Here is an 11,852-nt window from a genome sequence, read left to right on the forward strand (position 1 = left end):
TGTAGTCACTTTCTAAGGTTTAGCATGAAGGCTTGAGTTATACACTGTCTCCCCCAAATCAGCTTTGCTTAATGGGGATCATTCTAAAATAATCTCAGAGAGCAAAGAGAAAAGGCAATCCTGACCAATGATAAATCTTTCAATTTCCTTACTTAGTATTAGCTGGTTTGTATTATTATATATTTAACAGGAAATATTCAAAATTTATTTCCAAATAACTCTTGTGCTCATTGTCCTTAATCTCCTGTTTTTCAATCCAATCTCCAACTGAACAGTAAAAAAAAAAAGTAATTATCATGCTGCTGTTGCAGAAATAATACTTTTAACGTAGGCTTATGACACAAAAGAAATAATATTGATTTTTCGTAACGGGAGAAATTGAAATGCAAAGCTCTTGTAACAAGATTAGCCATAGCTAATATTCAACATTATCCATATTTTGTCATTCGTGGCCTTTTATATAGATACATTTTGAAGTGTGAAACACTGCAGCTGGAGTTTCCCTTCTGTACCTGTAATTCCGTGCAATAACGTTTAGAAGCTTTTCCAGGTTGCCTTGTGCAACGTATTACAACACATGAGTGGATAAACTTTGTTGGTTCTTTGCTTGGCAGTACTAATTTCATGTGTGCCAAATAAAGGAACTGCTGATTTATTTTAACATTTTAATTGTAAGGCCATATCCAGTGTTCATTGTACTCAGAGTAGACCCATTGATATTAATGGACACGACTACCTAAGGTTAATTAATTTCAGTGGGGCTACTCTAAGTTGAACTTGGTTGGATACAACCCAGTATATTGTTTGTATTCTGTTTCGGTACTGCTTACCTATGCGTAATTGGCTCTGTGATGATTAGGTAAAAAGGATATAACCTTGTAATAAATATAGACCTTGTAATAAATAAAATAAATGCATGGATACCCTACTTCAAGGTGCCTAACCTGTTGGCCATGCTGGCTAGGGTTGGTGGGAGTTGTAGTTCAACATCATCAGGATAGCCCCAGGATAGCTGTCCCTATGAGACATTATACCAGGCATAGGCAAACTCAGCCCTCCAGATGTTTTGGGACTACAACTTCCATCATCCCTGACCACTGGTCCTGTTAGCTAGGGATGATGGGAGTTGTAGTCCCAAAACATCTGGAAGGCCGAGTTTGCCTATGCCTGCACTATTTGGCTATTGTGGAGGAAAATCACCATGTGGTGACTGCTCCATTTTTCAAATGGCTACCTGAACCACCTCTTAGAATCTAGATTCTAGGATCATTATTCTAAAACCATGTGTTATGTATATTGCATGAAGATCTAAACTACAAGACATGCCCAGATTGTGAGTCTAGTCCAGCGTTTCTTAAACTAGGGTTGCCTGATGTTTTTGGATTACAACGCCCATCATCCCTAGATAGCAAAACCAGTGGTCAGGAATGATGGGAATTGTAGTCCAAAAGCAGCTGGAGACCCAACATTCTTCTAGTCTAATTATTTGCAGCATCCTTGGCAACTATGCCCCCAATCAGTTTCAGCCACCTCTGGAAAAGGTTCAAGCATCATACAGCCTTGGCAGTGGCTCACTTAGCCTGTGGCAGAGCAGCTGAATGTCAAGAAGATTGATGAAAAACCACAGCTGCCATGGACTCAAAGGCTTATGTGAATCAATCCTAGGTCCACCAGTGCTATCTCTGCTTGGAGGCTGCTTCCAACTTGAGATCACAATCTGGACATGTCTGGAACCTTTCATCAGATTGGTTGCACAAGGCTACATCTCAAGTTGGTATCACTTCCTAAAGAGATACCTAAGCTGACTACTTCAGACAAAGATTTTCATTCAAGAGATAGTCAAGAGATAGAATAGTATTTTAATTGTTTCTTTTCTACCTAGTAACATCATGTTATTTCTCTTATACAGTGGTAGCTCAGGTTACATACACTTCAGGTTACAGACTCCAATAAGCCAGAAATAGTGCTTCAGGTTAAGAACTTGGCTTCAGGATGAGAACAGAAATCGTGCTCTGGTGGTGCGGCGGCAGCAGGAGGCCCCATTAGCTAAAGTGGTGCTTCAGGTTAAGAACAGTTTCAGGTTAAGAACGGACCTCCGGAACGAATTAAGTACTTAACTCGAGGTACCACTGTATTTCATTGGGGCCTCTTCCTATTTGGACCATTAATTTTAAAATTAATTCCCAGTAAAGTTAAGGTCTGAATTCACAATTATGGGTGATAGCTAAAGCCCACTGTAGAAGTTAAAGTTCAATCGATTTACTCTGAATGTGAGTAGCACTAGTTATCATCCTATGTCTGTACATAAAAAGCTTCTGCTTCTAACTAGTGATATAGATGGGAAACAACTTGCCACTGAACTTCCATGCAAAATTCCCTCTTCAGAAGAAACATGATTATCTGCTCCCCCCACCACCCTGTGGCTGGATTAAATTTGGAAAAGGTCTATGATATGAAAAATGTAGTACTTTAATTATAGTAAGAGATGTAACAATTACTGCTGGATAGTATTCATACAATTATATAAGTACAGTAATTTTAATAAAATTCCATGGTTAGGTATTGTTTACCCTTGAGTGTAAATGCTTTCTATCCTTAAATGAAGACGTCTAGTGAAAACCGACAGCATTTTTATGATTAATGTTCTGTGAGTGATGGAAACCTAGCAATGGTCTCCAATTTCTTCCTGTGCATCTTATTCCTTGATACATAATAGTCTACCAGGGAAAAATATAGCTCTGGGAGTGAGTAGAGACTACAGGGGAGTTTGCTGGCCAGTTTCGATGTGATGATACAATCTGGTCAGTTCTCGTTTTGAATAGAGAAGCAACCAATTTTGCTAACAGAATGAAATGTGGACATTCATCTGTGGCCTGGGCATTATTCATAGACCTAGGGCTGCTTGTTTTTACAACATAGTATCTTTGCCAAAGTAGCATTTGATTACTTCAAATCACCGTGTTAGGAATACAGCAGCTTTGGCTATTGTGCATGGATACTTTTATTTCACCAATTAGTCAAAAGCTGAGGGAGTTTACATTTTGAAAAAGGATATTGCACCTGGGATTTCTACAAAAGGTCAGCAAATCCTGCTTATTTATTTTCATTACTTTTTTTGTCAGACCATTTTCCCAAGGAAGGAAACTGACTAGATTGTACATGAAGAGCAATAATGAACTGTAATGAATATCAATAGCACAAATTATATAGGACATGTAATATCCAATAGCAGATCCTTGTTTTGTTTAAGGCTATGTCGTTTTGACTGGGGCAAACGATGGAAGAGCAGATATAAAAATTTTTTTTACTAAGAGCAGAAATAATTTCCCCCCACAAACTGAAGATTGTACAATGCAGGATTTTAAAAAATAAGCCCACAGGCACGAGGCCAGGTGAGAGGAAATTGTTTAAACTAGCTCTTTGAGTCTGCAAGCAAAGGCACAGAAGAACAGAGAATGTGTGTGGGACTCTACAGTCCTTAAGGTTAGTTTAACTTTGCTAGATGGTCTATTATAGTATTAAAGCATGGCTGCAGTCCTATGATCCCTGGGAGGATCTTCCACCTGTATGTGGGAATGCAAAGTTCATATCCCCTATTAAACTGCAGCCCTGTTTGAGTATTCTGTCCAGCAAAAAGGATGTTGCTGTTTTACCTGCCATCTAAAAGCAGACAAAGTTAGATCAGATTCAGAGGCAAGGTGGCTGTGCCTAAGGCAAGACAATGGTCACAATATCACAGGTTTGCTGCAAACCTGACTGCGGGTCTGAGGTCAGACCCTGTTTTGCTTTCCTTTTTGTTGAAAGTGCCCTCATAAGTGGACGTCAGTTTGTGTTTGGAGAGATACTGCTGCAGAACACTGTGATCAAGCAGCCGGTCCTCCCAGCTGACGGTGCAAGCTCAGACATATAGAGAACACAGGATTAATTTAGCCTGGTATTGCCTAGAGCCTCAATCAAAGGACTACTTGATCCTTTTACCTGGAGATGCTAGGGACCATAGAGAGAAGGACCATGCACATGCAGACCACGCTCTCCATCACTGAACTACAACCCCTCAACTCATGAGTGCACCAAGCTATACATTTTTTTGTACAGCAGATTCTTAATACAACCAGCTCATTTTGAAAAGGCTCATTTTTTCGTGAGTACAATGCACATGGGCCAGTCGTCGAGATCACGCTATATGTCCAAGTCTACATTTAATTGCATCTGAGCACTGATCTCGGGTTCCCTACGGGCTGTCTGCAGCGCGTTTGATATTTGTTTTAAAGACTTCTTTCACAAAGATAGGATTTCCTCCTATTTGCATCTCCCTCTGTTGTTCCTCCAGCTGGCCTTTCATAGGTGGCCCTCCCACTGAACATGAAGACTGTACCATCTGGCTGAAAAATGTGGAGACTTTTGATCTCTGGCGAATACCACTGAGGATACAAAAACCCAATTGAAAACAAAGAGGAACATGAATCGGACTAGACGGGGTGGGGTGAGGAGGGTCGGCTTTAAAACAGTGCACATTAATTATGCAGTGATAATAATGGTGATAATTGAAGGTGCGGGGAAGAAAGACAAAGGCAGCACAGTGTACCGAGAGTGTGGGAGAAGCCAGCACAGAGGTTAAATAGCTCAGAATAATCCTAGCGAAAATGGAAAATAAATAGGAGCTCTTTCAGCTGTATGCTTTTTGTGTATGTTTATTGTGGAATGTCTTCCGTGCCAAATTAATAATGCCTCATTTTTTAAAACGAATCCCATGCATTTATTTTGCAAATAGTGCCTGCATGAGCCCGGTCTTTCGCTCTGAAAAGGCTACAAAGATAGCTTCATCTTCTTAACCATCTGCTGAATGACTGAAGTCAGAGATAGATAGAGAATCTCTTCCTTCATTTTCTAAAAGAAGGCAATCATCACATCATAACTTGTGCAACTGTGGGAGGCATTTTAGTGCAGGAATGTCTGTGCAGTCTGAATTAGGGCTGAGCTGGATTTTGGTACGTTTCCATTTTTATGTCACATAGGAAGGCTTACACATAATACATATAATTACACATTGTACAGTATACGTATTATGCATTACAATTCCACAGTATAAAAGGACTTGGCTTGAGCATTTGCTCAGCTGGATCGGGAAGCCTCCCCGGACTTGGTGTTGCGGGCTAGCTCAAGAAATGTACAGTTCCTTAGAAGCTTAAGAACCAACTGGTCTTTATCCCCCCAGCTCTCTCAAAGCAGGGTTTGGAGTCTAGGATCCAAAGGAAAAATAGAGAAACTACAGGGAGCTATCAAATACACTTTAAAAATAATAATAACCCACCAGGTGTGGTTTTTTTTTTACAATAGTGAAAGCAAAACAAAATAGGTTCAGCTCTGGTCCAGTCTGCCTGGGTGGCTGTCACAGAGACTAGTCTACACTGGTTTCATATTGTAATGTGCAGTGTTCAACAGACTTATTGGGACTTGTTTCCAAGGGAAGGGCTGTAAGTCAGTTGTGAAGAACATCCTTTGCATGCAAGAGGTCTCAGATAAAGTCCTTGGCATCTTGAGGCATGGCTTAGGAAGCCCCCTGAGAGTCTGGAGGGTCACTGCCAGTTATTGTAGACCAAGAGTAGACAACATGGTGCCTTCAAGGTGTTATGGACAACAATTCCCATCAGCCCAAGCTAGCATGCCCAAATGTCAGGGGTTATGGGAAGTGTAGTTCAAAACATCCAGAGGTCACCACACTGGCTTCTCCTCATGGGGAAAAATGGCTGGTCTAGCTGGGCCAAGAGTCTAGGCATGGGCCAACTTTTGGGGTTGCTAAAAGGGGATACTATCCATCACGGTGTTCCATTGCGCCAGAAGCAGTTTAGTCATGCTGGCCACATGACCCAGAAAGCTGTCTGTGAACAAATGCCAGCTCCCTCAGCCTCAAAGCGAGATGAGTGTCACAACCCCATAGTCACCTTTGACTGGACATAACTGTCCTTAACAGGGCTCCTTTATCTTTTTTACCTCACTATCCAGGTGCCTGATTGTTAAGCATACTTTCTTGGGAGTATATTACATTTCAGATAAAGGTTTAGTATGGTTTTTCATCTATGTAGGAAAAAGCTGAACTAAAAGAACATCTTTTTTTCACTTTTATACACTGTGAAGATGGGTATCCAACTCAAATTCAAAATTCCCTTGTGTGTGTGTGTGTAGTCTCAGTCCCACACTTTCAAAAATTCCACTTGGGACTAATCTCTAGCAGAAAACATTCTGTTGCCTTTGGCACACTTTCTTCATCTACCTCTGGGCTGTATCTGTGAGAAGAAAATCAGCAGCTCGATCATCTGAAGCATGTTATCTTGTGTGAGGGATTGCTCTTTAAAAAGTATCAGCAAATGTTCCTAGACAATCTTAAGTATCACTGTTACTCCAGTGCACATAAATTAAGTCTGTGGCATATAGTACAGCTAGGAAAATGTCCGCCCCCGCCCCCTCCCCCGGTGTGTGTGTGTGTAATATGGAGGGATTGGGAGAAAGCCCAACTTTGTCCTGTGGAAATGTGTGTGTATCACAGCATAAATTTTAAAGACCAGGTTATTTACAATAATAGCCTGTAGAAAGTATTGATGAGATTATTTGTCGTGGGAAATAGGTGCCAATGTTTCATCTTCTTGTCTGGTTTTGCATCATTTGACAATGTCTTGGTTAATAACTAGCATCTCATTAATTAATTGCCTGTTCCATACATGTGAAGGTGATTTTCCAACATGCCACAAAACAGCTAAAAATAGTTTTTAAAACATCACCAAACAAACAAACAACCCCTGAATATAGATTTGACAACCATACCAAACGGCCATTTAAGGCAGAAACTTTTCTTTTCCTAGCTGGAAAATACTATTGAAACAAAAATGTATTCATTCCTTTCTGGGGAGATAGTAGGCATCTGTTGTATCTCAGCAGAACAGGGGCAGCCACACTAAAAGTGCTGCCCTGAGTTAGTTTGGTGCATGCTTCCTACATTTTGGAGAGATGAAGGAGAAATTCTCCTGCAGAACATAGCAACCTACTGGGTACAAAAGGGATAAGGCGGTATCTCAAGTAACTTGTTCCTAAGCTGTATAGGGACTTATCAGTTGGTACCAAAACCTTGAACTTGGCACGTTAGCAGATTGGCAGCCGGTACAAATCCCCCAAAGAAGATTTTGCCTCCATATGCAATTTAGCTGCCACATTCTGCAGCCTCAGGCCCAGCCCCGCATCAAGCACATTGCCTTGATCCAATGTGGTCAATTTGCTGAGGTCCAGGAAAGGATGAAACTATCTTACCAGCTAAAGCTGATAAAATATATACAAAACAAAAAAAAAATTCATTCCAGTAGCACCTTAAAGACCAACTAAGTCAGTTCTTGGTATGAGCTTTCGTGTGCATGCACACTTCTTCTTCTTCTTCTTCTTCTTCTTCTTCTTCTTCTTCTTTTTTGTTTTGTTTTGACTATGGCAGACCAACACGGCTACCTATCTGTAACTGAAAATATATACATGGAGTCCCAAACATGTGAAGTGTGCTCACTTATATCCCATAGTGACTCTGCCTTAGTGCACTCATGTAACTCAGGGCACTCAATTTTTGCCAATTGCCCAGCCCCACCCACTTAAGTCTCTTCCCCCCTATCCATAGAATAAGCTATTATGGAGGGTTGGGGGACACTCCACAACAGGATTGAAATATGACGTGAAAGGATGAGGTAAACAGGAGAAATAGGGGGAAACTGGGTGTTCATAATTTCTGCTAAAACAAGAATTCATAAAGCTCAGCCTGGGACACCTATTTCATACATGCAGACCAACACTTCCTGATGAAGTCATTGAGCGATGGGCATGCATGTGAAAATTCACTCTAACAAAATTATCTCCATATCTCAGATGCATGTAACACATGTGCTTAATGTGTCTGTTGCAGGAAACTCTGGTTAGGTTTTATGACTGCCAGCAAACATTGGCTGCACTTGATAGGAAGCACATTTAGTGCATTCAAAGATAATCAGTCCATACTGGAGGGTTTTTGTTTTTTAAAAAGGTATTTTTATTGTATTTTATCCATATAACCCAAGTAACAAACAGAACTTCATGAGAGTCAAACACATTAAAAGTAAACTGAGCCTAACCAAGGTTGACACGGGATGTGGAATTCACAAGAAGAAATGATATAGCTAGTTATCTGGTTATTTGCAATCCATGCAGTCCTTGAACTCCCCTTTTCTCCTCCTACTCAACCTAATATTATTGGCAAGGTGTCTGGATGCAGCTCCTGCCTTCTCTCTATTCCATACAGCAGGTGTAGGAAACCTGTAGCCCTCTAGATATTGTTGAACTCCAGCCAGCCAACATGGCCAGTGGTCAGGAATGATGAGAGTTGTAGTGCGCCAACAGGGCCGTAGGTTCCCTATCAGTGCCGTGTAGCACCTACAGCAGAACTAGCCATATACAGTGGTACCTCAGGTTAAGTACTTAATTCATTCCGGAGGTCCGTTCTTAACCTGAAACGGTTCTTAACCTGAAGCACCACTTTAGCTAATGGGGCCTCCTGCTGCTGCCATGCCGCCGGAGCCCGATTTCTGTTCTTATCCTGAAGCAAAGTTCTTAACCTGAAGCACTATTTCTGGGTTAGCGGAGTGTGTAACCTGAAGCGTATGTAACCCGAGGTACCACTGTATAAATATTTAAAAGTTCTTAATGGTAGTAGCAATAGAAGCCGTTTTTCATGCCTCTGCAAATGTATTTGGTTTCTCTTTAGAGACACCCATAATATATTTTGCCAGCTCACATTCCATTAACATTCCACATCACGCAAACTCCACTATCTACAGTGAAGTTGATCCTTTAAAGGTAAGCATGATGAGAGTAGAACGTGTACTCCAATAGCTAATTTGTTACCTCTTCCCACAAAAATGAAAACCATTGCAGGGCCCTGTGATGGGGGTGGAGAGCGGGGAGCAGGCAGAAAATATCCAGGGGAAATAGAACAAATCTAGTCCATCTTTTCAAGATAAGCAGGGAAGGTTTTTCACGATGAGTTGAGTGCCCAGGGATTCCTTTTGTGTGTGATGTAACACCAAAATATATATTTCTAACTATGAACGAGATTCTCCTGTGTACGGTATCCAACCAGCCGTGAAGGGAGCTAAATACATTGGCTGCTTTGGAAAGGGTCCAACAGCCTCTTCTTCTCTACGTGAGAGCACTAAATAACAGATGGGAATAGGATGACTGATTTAATTAGAATACTTTAATAGAGGAACAGAGAATCCTTCCACAGCTCTATCAGTTTGAGAGAGACAAAAAGCTCCATTAAATCCCACAAATTAATTGTTCCACGGGGATAAGATGTCAAAATAAAATAGATCCTTCAATAATATTAACAATATTATTATTAATAATAACAATATTCCGAGTATATTATTTTGAAAATGAATCAGTTGTGTTATAAGAGTACACTGAAACCTGCTACATGATAAATGAGCATTTACAGATTGTCAAATATTTATCTAGGCCGATTAATTAAAATGTTCCCCCTGCTTAAAGTATGTGTTTTATCTGATTCTATTACTACAGTAGATGCCAGGTTTCTTTTCCCTCCTCCTCTTCAGCAAAGAAATCAATTACTGTAGCCCATGAAATATATAAGCTTTGTCCAGTTCAAAATTAATTCAATCAAGGTTTATTTGATGGAATATATATATATATATATTTCTGCTATTGTAATTGATTGTGCAATCATAGCACAATGCAATTAAATGGATTTTTTAAAATAACCCCCCCCCTTTTCAATTGCTAAAACCAACGAGGATCTTATTTTAGAAATCTTGTTCAGCGCACTTGATTACATAGTTACAGAGCGGCATAGTCTGTATATTGTCTTTTCAAGCCCTAATAGAATCTGTATTAAACAGTTTGAGCCAAATGTATTCCCAGCATTCAGGTTTGAACAAATCCTTCATCTCATATGATATACCAGGCCTATACATGATAATGGAGGAATGGCATACCACAAAGCTTAGCAACACAAAGCTTAACAATAATTCAATTGCTGAAATAATGGAATCTGTGCCAATTAACCATGACAGAATTTTCTATTCAATATCTGTTCGAGTATTAAGGAGGAAAAGTCATTCTAACAGTGTGAGAAGAAAGTAGCTTAGCATTGTCCCTCTGTACCTTAATATTATGCAAGATTACAAATTCCTGTTGGAAGTATATTAAAGCCAAACAAACAAGGTACTAAGGAGTAAATGGCAAAAGCACAATTGGTGCAGCACTATTTTTCATAGAAATAATAATAATAATAATAGTAATAATAATAATAATAATAATAATAATAATAATAATAATAATTTATTTGTACCCCGCCCATCTGGGCAGCTTCCACAGAGACCAAAAACACTCTAAAATGTCACACATTAAAAACCTCCCTGAACAGGCCTGCCTTAAGATGTCTTCTGAATGTCAGGTAGTTGTTTATCTCTTTGACATCTGATGGGAGGGCGTTCCACAATACCGAGAAGGCCCTCTGCCTGGTTCCCTGTAGCTTTGCTTCTCGCAATGAGGGAACCTCCAGAAGGCCCTCGGCACTGGAAAGAATGATGTCCAAGCAGAACGATGGGGGTGGAGACGCTCCTTCAGGTATACTGGGGCCTGGGCCGAGGCCGTTTAGGGCTTTCAAGGACAACACCAACACTTTGAATTGTGCTCGGAAACATACTGGGAGCCAATGTAGGTCTTTCAAGACCGGTGTTATGTGGTCTCGGCGGCTGCCCCCAGTCACCAGTCTAGCTGCCGCATTCTGGATTAGTTGTAGTTTCCAGGTCACCTTCAAAGGTAGCCCCACGTAGAGTGCATTGCAGTCCAAGCAGGAGATAACTAGAGCATGCACCACTCTGGCGAGACAGTCCGCGGGCAGGTAGGGTCTCAGCCTGCGTACCAGGTGGGGTTGGTAGACAGCTGCCCTGGATACAGATATACAAATATAACCACCACCACCGTGAATATGCTAGTCAGGAGAAACTTCTATATCTATCAATTTCAGTAGCTAGTGGCGAGGAAGGCAGGTCATGTTGGTATCCTGATTTGCTTGGCAAAGCTTCTGCAAAGGTTAGACAATGTCTGGTCTTTACTGAGCATTCCTTCTGCTTTGTTTACACTCAGGTTGTCTGTATGACAGCAAGCATTCATCCTACATTCATCTTGATTTTCTTGTGGGGTGTTTACATATCTCCCCATTAATTGTTTGCTCATCCTACAAGCAAATCAAGATGAATGCTGAATAAATAGGTCATCTGAAGGAGCCCCATGAAAGGAGGAGGCTGCTGGCAACCTGGTCAACAGCTCCTGTATCTCACCTTGCTCAGTTTTGAATCTTTATCTGAGTCAGTCACCCAGCATCACTGCTGGTTCCTGAAAGGAAGGGGAAAACACAAGAGCGTTGAAGTGTATGTTTATCTTCTTCCGAATGTCCTGTTCTCTATGTATGTGCCATGGAAGCTTTAGTAAAGCGGTTAAACACACCAACCTGCTTTTAGCAGAGTTGTTTTACTTGGCCACACACCCTATACATACACACACACACACACACACTATATGAAGCATGAAGGCTCCTTTCTCTAGTCCCAGAGAGGGTTCTGTCTTTGCTGAACTGAAAGTCTATTAGCATGTTCGAAGTCCTGTGTCTCAGAGCCCTGCAACTGACTGAGTACTTTAAGTTCTGAAGTCTGGCAATTCTACAACAGCTTGTCAGACAAATTTATTCAAAAAGTCCTCACACTATTATATTATTTTTGTATGCCACAACTGCTGCTCGAATTTTACTAGCGAAAAAGTGGAAA

Source organism: Podarcis gaigeae (assembly GCF_964106915.1).
Source record: "Podarcis gaigeae genome assembly, chromosome: 4".
NCBI classification, from domain to species: Eukaryota; Metazoa; Chordata; class Lepidosauria; order Squamata; family Lacertidae; genus Podarcis; species Podarcis gaigeae.